Genomic DNA, 21,484 nt, shown 5'->3' on the forward strand with positions numbered 1-21,484 from the left:
AGACATCGTAACACAATTTTAAACGAGATTTTATTGTAGATTATACATTTTACTGATACCAATTATGTAATACTTACCTTGTTTATTAAAAAAATATATATATATATATATTTTTTTATTTGTAATGTGGGAAGAGGGGGGGGGCGGCACCCCTAGCTCCCCTATGGGCCGGCCGCCACTGCAGACAGGACATTTTCCTCATCATTCTTTCATTGCTTTTTGACCAACATCCAACCAATCCCAGAGCAGTTCCTGTTATCTCCGGCCTTCAGTGGACAGCCTGCTCCTGCAGTCCATTACAGCTCACCTACCTTTTTCAATTTGCCACTACATCGCCAGCATCATTACAGAGAAAAGCTCCCTGGAGGACCGGCTGCTGGTGTTTGATCTGTGGACCAGCAGCAGGACTCCAGGTCTGAAATGTCATTATCACCTAGCTGCAGAGACTGAGCTGCTGCTGCTGGAGATGTTTCAGGTGTTCATGCTTCATCTGTTGGAATCATAGAAGGGATTCAGAGAAAACAGGGTTATTAAATCTGTAAAATACGGTGTTGGAATAACTGAGTGATTGAAGATGTGTCACCTGCTAACTAGGACATTTTACTATATCGTTTTTGATAAATTGTTAATATACAACAACAACAACAACAACAACAACAGCAACATGGCATAAGGATCAATGCAAAACAAGTTTAAAGGCAGAACTGCACTAGAGGTTTAGGTGAACCCCTTAATTTATGGTAGATTGTAATTGGCGAAGAATTAAAACTTAGTTGGGATCATCGCTCTCAAAATCAATGTCACATCTTTTTTTTTTATTTCAATCGACAATAAGTAAGCCATTTTGCATTGCGTGTAGTCATTTTGAAATTAATTATATCATTATTTCAAATAAAAATGCATTTCAGGACTTTAATATACACAAAAACTCACACATGTTTAACATAGTTATTAGTTGATTTCTTGCAAATGGCATGGGGTATACGAATGCTCCATAGCTCACCAAATTGCTTTTAACCTTCTGATGTATTTGTAATGCATTTCTATTTCTATTCAATAGTTCATGAGACATTTATTTCAAGACAAATGTGTGTGCAAGGTGGTGCAGGAGGCAGAGTCATTAGGATATACAGTATCATGTCTAAGTTATCTTAGACATTTGTGGACTGAAACCACAAATGTCTAAAATACATTTTGCTAGTCCAATAGGTAGGTGGGAAAAAATGTCCCCCAAAAAGAACACATTTTGACCGTCTGGTGGCACTAGAGGTAGATTCAGTTTACCAGAGTGAGTAGGATTTAACCTCTTGGCCCTAAATTGCAATCCAGCCAGCAGATGTAGAGATATTAAGTCAGAACCAAACCAACAGACCAATAGTGACATTGCTGGCTGTTTAGCTAGAATGAAAAAAAGTAAAAATAGAAACCTGGAAATGCATTTTTTTCCAGAAAGAGCAAGATTGCGAATGAACACGCTAACAATGCATTTTCCAAACAACTGAACCTGAATGTTTGGGATTGTCTTTGCTGTAGAACAGTTCATCTGGTGTTAGCTGCTCAGCCAGCTGGGCGTCTAACAGCTGAAATGGAAAAACATCTCACCAGTTGTCTTCCTCTTGTCTTGGCATGTTTATTTTCTCACAACCAGTTTACGACTTAGATTAATCCTGGGTTGCCAAATATCATCCGGAGCCTGCAATTGTCTAAAAGAAAAGTGCAGGCAGGTGCAGGTTTGGAAAGCTTAGAAAAGATTTCAACTTTTCTCTGTTCGATTGAGCAACGATGTTATCCTGAACATAGTGTCCTTCACAACAACAACATCTGCAGCATATTGCTGTCAGTGGTGGAATATTGCTGAGTATTTTGAGAGAGTACTTTCAGGTTATGGAACTTTATACTTCTTCTCCACTATCTCTCACAGGTTATTACTGCACTTTCTAATGCAACTGATTTATCTGAAGGCTATAATTACATAAATGATTAATATTATAAGTGACTGGACATTTTTATGGGTATTTACCTAGCAGTAGGCTATGTGAAATAATCAAAATTATCTCACCTTCACCAGCTGCAAATTAAATTGATGATCACATTACATTTATTTAAAAAAACGCATAATCTACTAATATTTTGATGGGCCATTGTGCAGAATAAAAAACCTATACTTTTACTTGCTAGTACGTTTTTAAATGCAGTTTAACGTAACAGAGTAGTTTTACACTTCTACTTTTACTCAAGCCAACTTCTAAGTACTTCTTCCGCCTCTGATTACAGTACAGTAAATACTGCAACCTATGTACAGATCACGTATCTACCTCATCACACACACACACACACACACACACACACACACACACACACACACACACACACACACACACACACACACACACACACACACACACACACACACACACACACACACACACACACACACACACACACACACACACACACACACACACACACACACACACACACACACACACACACACACACTATGTGCTTGCTTTGTGATATGCTAAACATTCTGTAAACATTATCCCGTGCATGGTTACTGTCACCATGGCAGCATGACAACAGCGCTCGGCCCGGCCCCTCAAACACGGGACAGTAGTGTTATTTAATATTTGGTTACGCATAAGCACAGCATGTTTCTATCACATAATCCTGTCACACCAGCGAAGACTTCTCCTCGCAGCCGTCCTGACTCCAGCCCAGCTGTTGCTATGTTTTCAGTCTTATCGAACGACAACAACAACGATAAAAAAGCTGGCCAAGAACAGTCTGCCCTCTGCAGCCACACACACACACACACACACACACACACACACACACACACACACACACACACACACACACACACACACACACACACACACACACACACACACACACACACACACACACACACACACACACACACACACACACACACACACACACACACACACACACACACACACACACACACACACACACACACACACACCACATGGGAGCAGAGCAGATGATGAGATTCAGACAACATATTGAAGACACATATCAAGTTAAGTGGTCTGATCAAAAGTCCATCTGTGTGTGATTCGGAGAAAATGAGCTGCTTTGGGAGTTTTTTTTCTTCTAAAAGTTGGAGGTGCTTTGGTTGCAGAACATACTGTTTTATAATCCTGAGGTCAAAGTTCAATCTGTGAAAACATTCAGTGGCGGCGCTGCTTCCTGTCAAACTAAAAACCTGCAATAACTTGCTCCACGTTGTTTGCCAAAGGCTTACACTTCTGTTAACACTGAGCTACGAAAATATGTAAACCTGCAGTATTTTGAGGATGAAACTCAGACATAATGAATCCAAAACGTTTTAATCCTCTGCACGCAAAAGCAACTTTTCATCTCTATTTCAATCAGCTTTCAGCAGCAGAGCTTTAACACTATCCCAGGCCGAGAGACTGTATTTCCATCTGTGTACCCAGTGTCTATTTGAATATTTTTAACGATCATATTCAGCTTTATTGCAGACTTCTGCGGCCAGCTGCAGTGCAAATTAAACTCTTCTTCTGGTCCCAAAAATGTCTTCTAATGTTTTGGAATCAAAGTGATGACTAAAGACATTAAGATGAACTTCTTAAAACTAAAATTCAAATTTCATAATGAGTTTAATTAAGAAAGTAAGAAAATAAACAGTAATTCTAAACTATGTTTGCGAGCATCCTCAATTAAAGTTATTTCCTTCACTTTGCAAAGCAGCATGTGAAGGAATTCATTAGGTGCGCACGACAAATTATTCCCATTCCCAAAATAGTTCCTATTGTGTCTTTGACAGCAAAAACACAACAGGACAGTATTTATACTTTCATCTTTTGTTATACTTGTCCTCTTCAAGTTGTCTTTGTGTTTTTACTTTATTTCAATATATTATATGGCACTTTATTTACTCTACTTTGAGGTAATTGCTAACAAGAGGCAATGTAAATGTGTGCAAGTTCAAATAAATCAGCCACTTTTGTTAAACTATCCTAACTGTCCACTGATAGACTGGTTTGCACTCAAGCGAGTGAAACACAAGTACCGTAAGAAGTGTTGTAATCCCACCATGTGCACCGTGTGTGTGTGTGTGTGTGTGTGTGTGTGTGTGTGTGTGTGTGTGTGTGTGTGTGTGTGTCATTTTTCATCATTTCCTGACGCTTCACACAGGAGTGCAGCCCATTGGCTCTTGGAAAGAGAAGCACTTGTCAAAACATCCATCAGTGGCGAGGTGAAGCGAGGGATCAAAGGAAGGTGTGTCTGCAGCCTTCAGCCCAGCAGAGGTGTTGACGTTGTCACCATAGCAACGTAAACAGGAGGGTTCAAACACAGATTAAAACGTGTGCAAAGATTATGTAAGGTGTGTGCATATGCACAGACACACATGGTCTCATATGTTTCTTAAGTGTGTACAGTCAGAGTCTCCTTTCACTCCTGGTGTTCAGCAGAGCAGCAGGCATGTCTTTTATTGGCAAATGTTAAGTGTATGTTTTACAGCGTCTCAGTAGTGTAAAAATAAGTCTGTCTCTGTGTGTGCATACGTGAGTGTGAGTGATCAGCATCTGGGAAACTACATTCATTTAATCTGTCCATGGCCTTACTGGATTTTCCACTCATTCTCACCGTGAAATATTGTATCCTACACACACAGACACACAAACACACATACTCTCACAAACAGGAGGTTGTCTGGTAAAACTGATGTTCCAGAGATTATATACACACAGCTGGATCTGTACTGTAAGGATTTTGTTTGCTCCACATCTGGGACGGATTCACTTACTTTGGAAGAGAGAGGTCATTTCATACAAATGATTAAAAACGTCTTCTGTGCCCACAGCTGTGAAATAACATTTGATACTTGTCATCTGTGATATGTGATGCACTGGATTTTTTTGTTAAGGTTTATTTCTACATGTATTCGCTATTAAAGGGGCTCTATTGCTCATGTTTGGGTTTTATGTTTGTATTATGTGACTCTACTGTCTGCTATGACAGTGATGGAAAGACCACGTGATGTATTTATTATTTTTCGGGGGATAAAGCTTAAAACGGTGTACAGGGTGAATATAAAACACGGAACATGCAACAAAGTTCCTTCAGTAAAATGCCAAGAACAAACTGCTGTAACCACAAAGCGCTCCACAGAGCAGTATTTATTTTAGAAATATGTTTTTTAATGTTTTATTTCCCACGGACTGTGCAGTGCAAAAAACATGTACAAACAAGAGTGTATTTGTTGGACTTGAACAGAGTGAAGCTCAAGGGGTTTATAGTCAGTTTTTTGTGTCAGCTATCTCAAGGCTATTTTATGAACTCGTAAACAGATTTAAAAGACATTTGTTTGAACATCAGTGTCATAGGTCAAGAACATGAGATCAGTTCTTTGAGTGGATCTGGATCCAGGTGTGGATGAAGGACATTTTCAAGGATTTAGTAACATTAGGACGGTGGAGATTTTTGATTAGTTAAGGTTGCTGCAGTTTCATCAGACATGCTATATCTTATGCAGGCTCTAGTGCAGGTGCTGCACAATATGCGCTATTTTGGATTAATCAATAAACGTAGTACACTGATAGATCAATATAAATCCGATGTTGTATCGCCAGGAATTATATAAAGTGGATTCTAAAACAAACTAAATAACCATTTCTATAAAATACTAGCTCCCACACAGCATGTTTGTTTACAGGATGCCACATTTAACACATAAATATACAGATAGAGGTGGCAGAAACACAAACTGTTTTTATGTCAGTGTGGTCCAGCCAGGCTGAAAATGTAAGCACTCATGGTATGTCAGGTGTTTCGAATGAAAGTGAGCATGAAAGGGCACATGAAGGAGAGAGTCACGCTTGTCTGTGGAGTCTGAATCTCTCAGATTCACATCAAAGTTCAACGTGGAGGCGATGAAGCAGACACGTTTTGTTGTTGTTCAAGGTGGGTTCACATGGCCGTCTGCTGGGTGTCACATCAAAACTCTGTGTGGTGGACAGATGTGATCATTGATTTCATGCAGAGGTGCACTGCCAGAAAATCTTTACTCAAGTTCTGGGGCCACTACTTACAGCTACTTTATTTTGTATTTGTAGATTTTAATTACATTAGTAAACAACCTTTGTGGCTTTACATATGTTTTCTGTTTATGTTGTCTAACTTATATGTATTTTGCTTTTTTAATGGCCAAACAACTTTTCCCCTGTGAGATTGTATTAAGCTATCTAATCTTATACAATTAGACTTGAAACAGTTGACATTTAGCACATTTCCATTAATGTAGTTATTTGAATATACATTCTGATGGAAACAAACACAATTACAAACATTTTGGGGAATAAATAATACAACTTGAACAGTGTGAGGTGCAGACTTCATCTTAATACTTTAGTGAGTTTGTTTTACTAAGCCCTTTACATTTCTTGTGTTGAAATGTGTTCTATAAGTAAACTTGCATTGCCTGAATAACTGTTTACCTGTAATTGAGTCATGCGTCTGGTATCGAGTAAAACTACACGTCCCAGAATGCTTTGCGGTGACGCTGTCTCCACCTCCAGCGTACGCTCGGAGCCAGAGAGCTGCCCTGCTCGGTGTTTACGTTGAGATGCTCACAACAAAGGACAGCACACCGCGGAGAGCCTGTCATTTAAAATGCAGCAGCGAGGATATTCTGTCTTAAGCCTCTACAACTCATAACTGCAGGGGAAGAGGACAACAAAAAAAAAACACCTATTCTGCTTCCATTTTTACCGGGTTTTCTTTATTTATTTATTTTCAAAACCAGCATAGAGCGGAGAAATTAAGACGAAATTTCCCTTTTTTTTTAAGCCGGTGGAGCCTTAGCTAGATTGCTAACCTCAGCAAGTTGCATCTGGAGAAGCTAGCAGCACTGAAGACAACAAAAGGACTTCATCATTTCTATCGCAGTGAGTACATGTTTACACCTGACCCCTTTAATTAATCACATCAACGGCTAAACACGACCGTTAGTGGGCTAATTCAGCCCTAGCAACCTTTTTAACGTTCCTTGTAATTAACCGTCACCTGCGTTGTCCTGCCAACGGCTGTAAGACTAGTAACTGACCGTTTATTAACGCTACTATACCTCATTTCATAATATGCAATGTACCATAGTTACACTATCACATTGCTTGTACTGTAAGCGATGCAGCTGCAGATCTCTGTCAGGTGTCCTACAAATACTCATGCACAGGGGTGGATAGTAACTAAGTACATGTACTCAAGTAACGTACCAGAGATGTTGTACTTCTAACCCATTACAATTCAAAGATAAATAGTGTACTTTAACTGCACTACATGTATTCATATATTCAGTTATTTGATTTGGATTAATAATGTGAAATATAATCAACACTTCAATCAGACTTTCGTCACACCTGGAGTAACATTCACAAGCTACCCTGTAGTCAAAATAAAATAATTAAAACAAGCTGCAACTTTACCAGATAAATACATTAATACATCAATGATCAATGATTATAATGCCAACATATCATGAGTGTACAATGGGCCAATTTGCATAATGAGTATTTCGATGCTTATATATTTGTAATTGAGTAACATTTTGAATGCAGGACTTTTACTTGTAACAGAGTATTCCTACAATCTGAGTACTTCTCCCTCCTCTGCACCGAAGCTCTATAAAGATACATCTCTGTGTGTGTGTGTGTGTGTGTGTGTGTGTGTGTGTGTGTGTGTGTGTGTGTGTGTGTGTGTTTAAAGATGCAGGTATTAATTTACATAACTTCCAGTCTGCATGCTGACCTGTCACAGGGAGAGGGGGGGTTTGAGTGGAAAAGGCAACATTGCCTGATAAGGAATTAAGCAAATGCACGGACTCTTGCCATTACCAGGGCTTGATTGCCAGTTAATGACTTCCCTCCCCTCCCTTGTTTCTCTATCTCGCATCTCATTCTGCCTCTGTGTCTCTTACCCCCATCCTCCCCCTCTTTTTCTTTTCCTCTCCCACCCTACACCCTTTCTCTTTCTCTCTGTCTCGTTCACTCTGTACTGGTAAGCCATGATGTGATGTTACAGATAGGGATCTTTCTGACTTCCCTTCCCTGTGTTGGAAATGTCACCGTAGAGACAGACGTGCTTTAACTCCATCTGCCCCACCAGGCCCTGTTTCCATTGTCTGCTTGTCAATGTGATGATTAATCGGGACATTTGGTGCCAATGGCGTGGCTAGTACATTTCATTCTTTTGGTTTTAACCAACCCAACCAGACTGATTTGTAGTAGGACTTCCTAATGATAGAAGTTACTAGCAGTGTGTAGAAGAATGTAAATGCTTACAGGATTTTATTACTGAAACTTTGATATAGACTGATATTCAATCCTACAACTGCTCCATAAAAATGCTGCTGAGTGTGAGACAAATGGATATTTTTGGATACTTTTAAAGGAAAGAAATTATGTCAATTATAATGAAATCACAATATGTTAAACATAGAAGTGAGTTGCAGTTATGTTTAGTTAAAAAAAGCACAAGGATTTAAAAAATATATATAAACAATTAAAGTAAACCAAGTAGAAAACAAACAAGTTACAATTACTTAATTTAGATTTTTGGAATAATAACCTTGCTGTGATAACAAACATATGATGCAATAAACCATGACAAGACCTTATCACAATCAGCAGCACATAAGGAGTCTGTCAGTTCAACACATTTTAACCCCTTTTTTATTTGGTTGTAAAAATCGGAACAGGAGAAAATTCCTCCAAATCGTGGATTAAGGATCTTATTATTATTTGAAAAATATTCTACATTTAGAACTTTTGACACATAGTACAGCCAACATACAGAAGCCACAATTAAGTTGCAACTTCACCAATCTTTGAGATACATCAACTTCCTGCACAACACAACTGTTGTATCAGGCGACACTAGGGTCTATATCAGATCTACAAAAGTGAGTTCAGTCTGGTGTCAGTCAGAGTCAAGTTGAAACACAGATACCTATAAAGAAGATTCAAGAATCTTTATTATATTTTTGTACGGACTATTTTAAGCCTGCATTCTCAAAGTCCTATAAATGGTGATACCTTTAGTGGGAAGTTCTTGGGACAAATTGTTTGCCGTGTTGTAATGCACCATACATGTTTGAGTCTGCACATTTGCATTTGGGTGTGTTGCCTGCAGGCCTGTGTGTGTGTGTGTGTGTGTGTGTGTGTGTGTGTGTGTGTGTGTGTGTGTGTGTGTGTGTGTGTGTGTGTGTGTGTGTGTGTGTGTGTGTGTGTGTGTGTGTGTGTGTGTGTGTGTGTGTGTGTGTGTGTGTGTGTGTGTGTGTGTGTGAAATCGGAGCTGATGGTGTCAGACGGGAGCACACAGAGAGCTCTGATGTCTTAATGGAGGCTCAGAGCTGCTCCCATCCTAAGTAACCCGGTCTGTGGGGAAACCGAGGCCTCCAGTCTCTGCCGGGCCGGATGCTCTATCACTGATGTCCAGGAACCCAAAAACATATATAGATGTATTTTGAATAAATTAAAAGCTTTTGGTATTCTTGTACATGCTCAGCAAGCTTTGAGATCTAATAGATCCTGAAACCCTGCAGATGATATATTGTTATATAACTAAAAAAAAGTACTTAAAAGTCTGATGAATATGTCTTTTAATATTATATATATTTACATTTCTTTATAAAGAGTTTACTTTCAGTAGCATTATTATTTTATTTATCCATTTTCAGAATGGGAAAATCTGTCCTATGGGGCAATGGTTGCAAATTGCAATGTAGGATGTTGGTATTAATAGTTTTCATAACTCATCAACTCTTCATGACTTCCTTTGAAAGACACATAACTCCGCAAGGCCACCTCAATCCACGATCAAATGCGCCTTATATAAATATTGCGAATTAGCCTACAAGTCATTTCCAGAGATATAAATGACAGGTATTTTTGAGAACATTAATACTAATTAGGGATGCACGATATTGTTTTTTTGAAACCGATACCTTCCTGCTTCTCAAGACCGATACCGATACCCGATAATAATATAATATATATATATATTAAATGTACCTGTAGTTTTTTCCTCGTTTTAGCCCTGGGGTCGTCTCTGGCAAACTTCTTGCCTTTTTCAAAAGCCTCGTCGATAGGTAAAAGCCCCGGTGCCTTTGCAGCTGGCTTTGGATTCGCCGCTAGTTTAGCAGCGCAGGCGTCTTCGTAAGCTTTCAACACACCATCGTAGCGATGTCGATGTTTCAGGTGACTAATCAGGTTGGAAGTATTATAGCTCGTTGCATTTTTCCCTCCTCGTGGAACTTCTGCATTGCATTTGTTAATACAAATAGCAAGCGAACTATCTAACTCTGAAACTTTGAAATAGTCCCATACTACCGACAACATGTTTGTTTACTGTCCTGGCTTCACGGCCGCACACCATTTACGTCACAGCCAGGCATGAGTTAGGGAGCGCTGGATTTGTGAAAAACTCCCCTCTTCCTAAACCACTAATACCACAGTACTGGCAAAACGGGAGGAGCCGAGTGAAAAACAAGCGCCCGTCATCCCAATCCACCCACACCGCATTATTTTTATTTATTTTTTAATATTTTTTAATAAAAATATATATTCTATATTATCGGGGCTATTAATACTTTTGTCGGGTTTATCGGGATGACGTCAGAATTCCTAATATCGGACCGATAATTATCGGCCCGATAATTATCGTGCACCACTAATACTAATGAAAGAAAACATATACCTTTTATATTGCACATGCTGTGTAGCTAAGTGCGGAAACCTGTGTCTATGGCAAATTGATTCAATGGAAATAGAGGAAAGCTGTCAGGCAGCAGTTGGTGGTTAACACCTTGCTGCTTAGTGAGTATGACTAAGATTCAAACCAACAAATCAACGCCAAACAGCCGTATGTTTGTTTTCGCCATTTAAAACCTAATGATGGGAAGAGCATGTTCCTCACGAGGGGGGACTTTTGTTATAAGTAATTGATAGCATTTATCTTTTTGCGTGCACGTGTGTGTGGTTTTAACAGGGAGGGTCTCGCAGCTCGGCAGGGTGTAATCTTCGGCACAGCTGAGCGGCAGCTTTCCCCCCGCTGTGTGTGAAGAGCTTGACATTCTCCTCCCGCTTCAGCTTACTCTGTGCTGGGCTGGTAAACAGGCTGGAGTTTGAGGAGGGAGATTACGTCTGTCATGGAAAGTGGGTCAGACAGTGGGCACGTTTTTATAGCCTTGTTTCTGCAAGGTAGGGAAGGAAAGAAGAGGGGGGCATTAAACCACCAGCTTTTTTCCACAGCGTTAGAGGCAGCATGTGCTCGGTTCAATTATCTTATTCTCTCCTGTCAGAACCGTTATCAATCAGCTTCCCAAAGCTCGGCTAACAAGCCATGTGTAGTGCAAGTCATTTCCTATCCTGTGTTCAGGAGGGGAGTTTAGGTGTAGGTGTTTTCAGGCAGAGCATGTCTTCCTTTACCCGCGTTCATTTGACCCCAGGACTGTAATAATTCGCCCCCAGACAGTACGCACTATGCACTGTACACATGTTAGCGGTGGTTTGCTAGCAAGGTACGCATTGGCTGTGTATGTGTGTGTTCAGTGGGCTTGTGTGCTCACTGCTCAGAATCTGATTGATATCACCATAAGCTCCAGTTCTTTCTGGTATCTTCCTCAACGCGGTCTCTTTTTTTTCTTTATGTCTCCATATGTTCATGAATTGGAAACTTAGAGCTCTGGCATTTTCAACTCACTCGTAGCTGACTTCAGTCTTTGTGTCCTCTGGCGTCTTTGTATTGATTTACATGCATTCTTGCCTTCTGAAATTCTCCTTGTGTTTTGTATCAACACGCCTTAATGCATTATGATAAGAGTCAACATCATAACACGGGAGAAACATATATTAAAAACCTGGTCATCTGCATGAGGCGGAGAGGGCATCTTTCAGTAACAGAGCCCCTTCATCGAATCTTAGAAAATGGTGAAGAGAGAGAGATTCGATATTGGTTGAAGGAAAGTAACTGCATCATTATTACATTTTTTTGGTCTGACACTGAATCAGGTTTTATATTAGTGCTAACAGTGTAAAGGTACGTGCATTGAATCATCAGGTAGGTCACTACACGTCGACATTATCATATAAATTATGTAAACGCAGTTTGTTGAGAAAACTGTTTATTGTAAGCCATTTAAATGATTCAATTCTGATCTCCTCAGAGTAATAACATGTAATGTAAGGACTGTAGTCATGTACAAATACACGTGCCCAGCATTCAGATTGTACAACGTAGTCGTTTCTCTTTCTTCCGTCTTGATCACACCATCTGTCTCTATCTTCAGAGGAGACTATTCATTATTAATTTAAGGAGCTATTTAAGTATATGTATGCATAGGGGTGAGTACAGTAACCCATTTTGCTCCATGAAAATGAAGAATGCATTTCTAATTCCTCTCGCTGCCTGTTTTATTTGTTCCCTTTCTCCCTTTATGCTTCTCAGTCTGTTAAAGTAACTCAAGTGCTGCCAATACCTGAGTCAGAGAAGTGAGCGAGGGGTGGAACTGAAACATAGTGGTGCCGTTCAGCACCTTTTCAAAACAAGCTGTTGGGGAGTTCACAGTTCTTATTTGGCTTTGACTTTATTACTGTAACGGTAAACCGGCTGCATTTATGAATAGAAACCTTATTTGTGAACGTTGGTGGAGTTCTGGGAAAAAACATGTCAGTTAATGTCAGGGATGTGCTGACACAAAAAGAGCTTTGACATGTTGGTGGAACTATATAAAGTGTGTAAGACTAATGTAAGAAAGAGAAACCATACAAATATTTTCAAATACACTTCTTTCATTAATGATTTTGTAGTTTTATAGTTTCAATGCCTCTGTGCCAACAACTGCCAAGGCCACATGTATTTGGGTTGTCAGTCCGGGCCTCCGTATTAACCAAAGGATAAATGAACTCGATTGAATTAGAATTTGATGGTCAAGGGCCGGCTTTTTATTTCTAATGCTTAGGGGCAGCATCGAGGGCCTTTGGCATAGAAAGCCGTATGAATGGAAAATGCTTTTTATAATAATGGTCCAAAATGATGTGAAATACAATTTTTTGGTTAAAAAGACTTCCTTATTTTCACTGACATTTCATGATGGAATATAATAATTCAATCAGGAGAGACAAGTTTTCGTTTGATATAACGATATATATGTATTGCCGGGAATACACAGATGCATGTAATGGTATTTGGCGATTAGACCCAGTTGTGCGGGAGTATCATACGGGAGGGGAAATCCGAACCGATGAATCCCCCCCTGGGGTCTAGACACTGGTGTCGGAGCTTGAAGGGATTGATGGAGGTCGGTCTGAAGAGTAGTGGTTTAAGCTTGACCCTGGATTTGGAAGAAAGGAAGGTGGAGGAGGGCTGCGTTGAGTCGCCTGAAATGACAACTGTGAGGAAGGGGAGAGAGCAGATTTAAAGGTTTAGCAACGCAATATGATAGGCTTGTGGGAATAGAGGCGATGTGAGTGACGCCCCCGATCACTGATTGAGAGGAGAGAGAGTAGTAAACTGGGAATATGTGAATGAATGAGTAAAGACGGTCTTCCTGGTTGAACTTGTGCTGAGATTCATTACTTTTATTGAAAAAACTAATCCACCGATGATTAGATAACAAAAATAATTTTGCAGATGAATCTCTTCTCAAAATAATATTTGAAGTAAATGTTCTCCTCGAGTATTAAAGCATTTGTTGTCATCTGTTTTTGTTGTTGTTTTGTTTTCAATGCATGTTAGATGAGTCAGTCTGCCCTGAAAGCAGTTGTGATTGGGGATTTTTCCCAAACCAGATAAACTAGACGACACGACAAAAATAAATTTGCCAGTTTAAATGTACTATGATGCTGTCAAATGACTTCAGTAGTGTAGCAGGGTGGGCCAACTGTGTCTTATTATATTTAATCTGTGACTAAAGCACATACTAACATTGTGATGATGATGATGCTGAAAGTACTTCCTGTTTTACAAGCCAACCAGATTAGGGGAGAGGCAGGGGGTGTTTCTCAGTGTCGAGGAGGCTTGCTTGGTAGCACATGTACCTCCGAGTGAGTTCCTTCAGAAGCGAGGCAAGTATACCTCCTAGCCTCGGAAAACAAAGAGTGGAACAGGCTAACAGGTGTGCGTCATATGAGAGGCCCCGCCTTACATTTTCAGAGATTTTGGAAATTGGTCCGTGTGCAAAGCATTGTGGGGATTTTAAGACCGCGGAGTCTACACATGTGCAGCCTCGAAATTTCCCGCAACGAAGTACGCCGGCCTCGGTAGAATTCCAAGTATGCTGGACATTGGAACAGTCCTTCGGCGGCACTCGATGACGTAGTATCCTTGAAATAGTGGCTCTGGAGCATCCTTCCTCGACATTGAGAAACAACCATCGTCTCCTGACAGAAATGTGTTGAGAAGCAGAGTGGCAGGTGCAGAAACGTCCCAGGCGTGGACAAAGGCCATCAAGTGATTGATGTTGTTCCTTTATCACTTTGAACGTTTGGCACCTGAAACTGCTTACTTCACTTTTTACCTTTCTGTTTCGGTGCTTCTCTGTACCTCTGCCAGGACTCAAACCACAGTCTGCTTCACTTTAATTTCCCTTTATATCAGCAGAATCCTCCACTTTTACAAGCAGGAACTGAAAGCCCTGTTGAGGTTATACATGCAATGTGAAAGTAAGAAAATGTGTGTTTGTATGATTCTCAAATGACCATCTATGGTTTCCTTTCTATGTAGACGACTGCATTATAAACTACTCATATATTTTGGCACCTTCTTCATTCCACACACACACACACACACACACACACACACACACACACACACACACACACACACACACACACACACACACACACACACACACACACACACACACACACACACACACACACTGATTCATACACCCTTGGGTCTGCTGTACCACACACACACACACACACACCTTCATCTGTCCATACAGACCTGTAATTATCAATTCCCCTCTGATCATGGATGATTGCCATTTCCTGCTTCACTTTCCATCCTCCCTGTCTCAACCCAAGCTTGTGTGTGTACATCCTTGCGCACAAATGGCGTGTGTAACTTGTTGTGGCTTCCCCAGGGAGCTCTGCTGTTCCTGTGAATGTAGTAAAAGACTGAGCAGAAGTTGCTGAAAACTATTAAATAATTAAAGTCTAAAGGTCATTGTGCTCAATACAGCAACAGCAGACAGTCGACTGGGATGTGAAACACAAGCAGAATTGGTCATTCTGAAATATATAATTGATTACATAACATGGGAAACTATTGTTTACACAGTCCCATGTATTCCCAGAAGTCTGTTTTTATTTTGTGCCGGAGATCGAGCCAAAGGTATGAGGTGGAAGCAAGCCAGAACCAAAGCTAACCCCTAACTGAAGCCTCAGCGCTAGCAGCACTCTACACTAGCTTGTTTCATTCAGCTGTACAAGAGACTAATGATTACAAGCTATGACCAGGTGCAGCTCAATTAGACCTGCAGCGACCGCTCCCTATTCAATCCCCAGAGAAATGCAACCTTCACAAACACAGCAAGGACCCAAGCACGAACAAAAACATGTATCAGCCTCAAGAAGAGTAGATAACCTTCCCTCCTGATGTATTTGACTTGTGTAATACAGTTGATGTTATTTTGGGTTGTAAAACGCGTCTGATACGCTTCTTGGCATTTCATACCTCTGTCCTGAAAACAGTTAGCTTCTATGTGAAATGATGTAGCCTAAGTATTTCAGTCTTGGCAAATTCTACTCATGATTAATTATGGAAACTAACATTTCAATAGGCTCAAAGCAGCCTCATGCCATGTTTACAGTCACCCATGTTGCTGTGTGAACTAGATGACACTTTGTCCTTTAACAAAATACATTAGCCAGAGTTGCTGCAGGTTACATCCGTCCTTGGCATTCCTTTCTCAGTGTTAAAAGCAATAAGCAAGCTCTTGAGTTAAACTCGCATCACGATGAAAGCATTTTCCCCACGTAAACACTGGCATATCCATAAAAGCAACTCTGTGATATCCAATGTATTGCACACTAACTGTCTTTAAAACCTCACGATAACTGCAGAGTCAAACAGCCCCCTAAAAGGCAAAACCATTTATCAAAAAGCTTGAGTCACATGTTTATCAAGAGCTTCAATTCTGACATAGTTTTCCAAGCAATTTAGATCAAACTGTGCGTTTTTGTTCTAAAGCACAGCCACAACACGTGCCATCATTCATTTGTCAAACAGACAAAAACTTGAAACCGGTTGCCGTGGCAGAAAGCAGAGCAGATCAGAGAGAAAGAAACAAAGCATCGCTGCATCAGTGTGCAAACTCAATATGTGTATCCCACTCCTCCTGAGTAACGTATTGAACAGCCATGATGTGGCTGTATTATTTGCCTTAATATTGACATGTGTTGACCTTAATAACTCCTTGCAGCAATGAGGATTAATTGAGCACCGTATTTCTGTCATTTGAATTATACAGCGCTTCAACTCCCTAAATATGTATTCAAGTGAATAACAGCAATTAAAATAGGGAGTGTTTCCTCCCTGCTGCACTGATTGCATATTATTCACTCTCAGCTCACACACACACACACACACACACACACACACACACACACACACACACACACACACACACACACACACACACACACACACACACACACACTGATTCATACACCCTTGGGTCTGCTGTACCATGCTTCTAGGAAGGTCACTCTGTAGGCCTTTGTACACTCAGGAGATGGGGCTTGTCTGTACATGTGTGTCTGCATCTGTATGGATGTGTGTGTGTGTGCAAATCACTGCATGCGCTTGTGTCTGGCTGCGTTGTCCACCAACAGGTCAGCTGTTTGTTGTCTGCGCATACGGCAGTCTGTGTTTTTCCCACTGAATCATTGATGAGGCTGTAATCTGAACGCAGGCCCTCATATTTCTTCCCCTATGCCTCCTACCATCAGTTAGCCTCCTCCCAGCGCCGCTTACAGGAAAAAAAAACAGTACGCTGCTGCTCTGACAAAGCACAGACGGCAGACCAGCTCCGGAAACTGAAAGAAAAAACAGTTTGAAATGAAGATAGCGCCACAGTTGAGCAAACATGAAGGATCAGACTGTCCAGAAGGAAGCGGTTTCTTACCTTGTTGGGCAGTTCAGCACGCCATGATGTATGCACACATTCACTTACTTCTTTTTATGGCACAGTCTTTTAGAGATGTCCTGGATTCTTTGGAGATGCCAGTCATGGAGACTCCCGAGGCCACTGGTAGTTTGTTTTGATGAGTTCATTTCATTCTCACCAGGAAATTGGCGCCAAAGGGTCCAACTCCATTCTGCTTCTTTAAGTGGTGGATGGTTAGGGTGTGAACGGTGCTTTCATGTACCAAAAAGTGAAGTTTGAGATACGTAGATCGTCCTTTTTTGCTCCACAGCTGTTAGATCAAGTGGTGACAAGGTTGTTCCTACAAATTTTGAGAGCAAGTCTTCCGATTGTTGTCCATGAGAAAAGACAATGTCAAACAAATATAAAGTAGCCCAAATAGATAATAAAAGGTAACGGGAATTCTGTCTTTCAAAAGTGATACGTTGTCGATAAGTCGCCCTACCAGTGAATTTCTGCTAGACCAAGGCATGTAGTGAATTTTTTCTTTAGGTGGTCCGTATGTTGACGTGTGAGGTTCCCGGTTGAACTGGATCAGAGCAGTGTGATGTAGGCTTTTCAGCAGCCTGGAAAATATTCACATGACATTTCAGCGTGTCCTCATGTGCTGGTTGTGTTACGCGTGAGGCCCGATGTCTTTTGAAGCCATCTTCACTATGTTCACATCTGCTTTCAACAACACAGCTCGGGTTTACATTCCTCACCTTGTTCCTAATGTTTGAGTCCTCTTCCTGACCTGCTGCACATATTTCATGCCTTGCTGTTTATAGCTGATGAGTGTGAGTATTGTTGTGGCAACGCGTCCTCAGGTCAAGGGTTTTGAGTCTGGCCCAAGTGGATTATTGTAATCTGCCTCGTTACCGACAACTGAGGATCCTTTTTAAAGTCGTTCCTCATGGATACATATCTGCCACTTCAATGTGTGTGTGTGTGTGTGTGTGTGTGTGTGTGTGTGTGTGTGTGTGTGTGTGTGTGTGTGTGTGTGTGTGTGTGTGTGTGTGTGTGTGTGTGTGTGTGTGTGTGTGTGTGTGTGTGTGTGTGTGTGTGTGTGTGTGTGTGTGTGTGTGTGTGTGTGTGTGTGTGTGTGTGTGTGTGTGTGTGTGTGTGTGTGTGTGTGTGTGTGTGTGTGTGTGTGTGTGTGTGTGTGTGTGTGTGTGTGTGTGTAGACTCAGTGTGTTGGTAACAAGGGGAAGTGTTCTGCTTTGACTTCAGGTTTACACGCTCTGTTGTAGGATAATGGTTTCTCCAGAGGGCTTCAACACCACAGAGTCTGTATGTCTTGTAACACGTTTCTGTAAAAAGGGTGATAACAAAAATGACAGATGCGCTGAAGCTAATGATTTGTTTTATTTGCCATGTGTGCCCCATCCTGAGTGAGCAGGTTGTTCATCACACAGTTAGTTTACTTTTTATTTGGCAGACTGTAATCCAGAGTGGATTACAGTTTTGCTCAACTATTTTTAAAATCTGCAACTAAGGATTATTTTCATCATTTTATAATCTGCAAATGAAAATCTTGGTTCAGTCGTTTTGTCTGCAAAATATCTGATGTGATTAATCGGCTATCAAAAGAGTTGCAGGTTAATTTTCTGTCTGAATACTATTTTGAAGTGACTAATTAGACCCTCCAGAAAAACGCGATTCTGCGATCGCAGAATTTAACGCATAATCAGCAAAATGGCGCAGATTTTTAAAAGGCCGCATATTTATCAAAAGGACGCATAATCCCCGCATTTTTCCACACAAAGTTGAGAAAAAAAAAAGTTAACTCGTCGTAAATAAGACAGCCCAATATTTTAAAAAAAATCTATTTTTTTTCGCAACTTTCTGCATTTTTCGCAACTTCCCGCAATTTCACCGCATAAAATCACATAAAACCCCTGCATGTTTAATCGCATAATCAAGGATTTTTGCCCCTGTTTTTCTGGAGGGTCTAACTAATTGTTGCAGGTCTATTGTTAAGGCTATCATTTAAGCAACATGGGCAACATTTCACTGTTGACTTTGTTTCATTACTTTTTTGTTATGGAAAATTAAATATATCCAGGGTTACAGGTCTTGATTGGGGTTCAAATGTATTGCTCCAGACAGAATCTAGACCAAAGGATTCATTCATTCAGGATTTCCTAAATGATTAGGTTTGATTACAGTGGTTCAGCAGCCTGTTATGTCGACCAGACCACAACTACTGCTCTGCCCTCCTATCTCCAAAGAATGTCTTCCTTGTGTCCAAACAAAGGAGTCAGACTTTCTTGTGTTTTAAGGAATGAAATTTAAGTCAGAATTTTGCCTCCAGTGTTCTCCCACCTGGATGTCCATCTATTGGTGTGTGTCCACCATTATTTCTTCCTTCCTCTCAAGTCATTTGTCATGGGGATGATGTGATATAGTATGTTTCCATCCATCTTGGTGTAAATATTGGACCACACACAGACACACACTGCAGAACACCTCAAGGGACCATTGAACATGAGAGTGTGCTGCCTGTGAGTGGGCAGGGAATTGGGACTCGGTGTGTGCATCGACACGCTGACTCTAAATCACAGGCTGCATGGCGATGGCTAGACGGAAGTGATCCGGCCACCCTTTCAATATCTCTTCAGCTTTAGAGTGATCAATAATATATCCAAACGGAAATATGTGTAAACCGTGCATACTCTCGTAAACACTCAATCATTTTAGTGCTCAGTAACTCAGGGGTTCACACTCTGGTTCGTATTGATAATGCAGTCTTATCTGTCTGTGTACACCCAGCTGAGCTTCAGGGGATGTCATTTGCGCTACATTAATTTTCTATAGCGTTGCATCAGCAGTGATTTTCCCTGTCGGTTGTATAGTTCCTCTGGATGGAATAGCCTTGTATGTGCCAGGACACAGTCATTGTGGGTGCGTTCTGAGGCGGTGCATTGGAGTCTTTGTGCAAATGGAAATGACAGAAAATACTTTAACTGATGAGAGATGATAAGCTTGTTACAGTTGTATCGCAGTAAACATCCAATCAGACACATACACCGTTTACATTCAGTAAAAAGGTGTATGAACATTTTGTCTGAAATCTGATTCACACCACTGAAAAAAAGTGTGTGAACAGGATGGAAAATTAACACTATTTTACATTTGTGTGGCCATTTAGTTTGACAGTTAACCAGCGGCGCTCTGGGAGGACTTTATTACGTAAGAATTGCATTTATTACGTCAGTTAAACAAAGACTGGCAAAATCCTTTCTTCATGGTAACATATTGCAGTCCATGAACTCCAGATGCCAAAAACCTGTTTCTAAAGCCCAGTGTTTGTAAGCATTATAAGTTAAGTTAGTTTGATCACGACTAACACATTTGTCAGCAAATGATATGAATAAAGTTTTCTTTGGGTTTTAAAAACTATTCTGATTCCTGCATGTTCATGTCCTGCAATGCCATCTGTTCATGTTCATTGATCAGACAAGTCTGAGCGAGGATCAGAGATAGAATGGAAGATCGGGCAGGATCTGGCGTCAGGTTTGCCCGCTCCCCCCTCCACCCCACAGATCAGATTCAGAGTCATCAGGCGTCTAATCCTGACAGTGTGCAAACCCAATCCCTCTCCCCTGACCTGGCCATGCAACTCTACACACCAGAGACCGGACCCACGGCGTCTGGAAACGAGCTTGCGGCCACACAAAGACCCACATATGCACACACAAATGTATTTCACTTGGATCGTATATGAAATCCCCACTGATGTACACAAAACCTCCTACATTCAAACATAAATAGTTAAAACACGCTTCCTTTGGTTTGTTATTGAGCGTTGTTAAGATGAAACTCTTCTAGACAAGCACCACTTACAGTCCAAGGAAGAGGTTTATGGTCAGACCAAGCAATCTGCCACTGTAAAACCTCCTGCAGGATGTGTTGCATAATGCTCCAGCTTGGTCAACATTTATAAAAGCAATGAAAGACATTACAAGAATCTGTATAAGGACTTAGCTCATGCTCTTTCCTACTTTCAAGTCGAAAGCAAATAACTGATGTCCAGGCTTTTTTATGACTTTGACTTAAAAGTAAAATTTTGACCAGATATTTCAGTTTGAATCACATTCCTATGAAATAATGTACCCATATGAGTGTAATTGCTGAGCTCACACTTCATTTAGAGCAGGGGTGGGGAACCTCTGGCCTCCGGGCCGTATAAGGGCCACGAGACCATTCGGTACGGCCCTCGCGGTAATTTATAAACACACGCAAAAACGAAAAAAATTAAAGAAATCTAGACCGCAAAAGGATTAAACA

General features: G+C 40.8%; 1 protein-coding gene across 1 annotated transcript in view; it reads left to right on the forward strand.

Moving 5' to 3' along the window:
• Positions 1-6,635: 6,635 nt before the first annotated feature.
• Positions 6,636-21,484, forward strand: part of peli1b (pellino E3 ubiquitin protein ligase 1b) — a 42,009-nt gene continuing 27,160 nt past the window's right edge. Inside the window, exon 1 of the mRNA XM_079686599.1 lies at positions 6,636-6,944. The gene's annotated coding sequence lies outside the window, so the exon portion shown is untranslated. The remainder of the gene's footprint in view (positions 6,945-21,484) is intronic.

Source organism: Notothenia rossii (assembly GCF_949606895.1).
Source record: "Notothenia rossii genome assembly, chromosome: 6".
In the NCBI taxonomy this organism is placed as follows: Eukaryota; Metazoa; Chordata; class Actinopteri; order Perciformes; family Nototheniidae; genus Notothenia; species Notothenia rossii.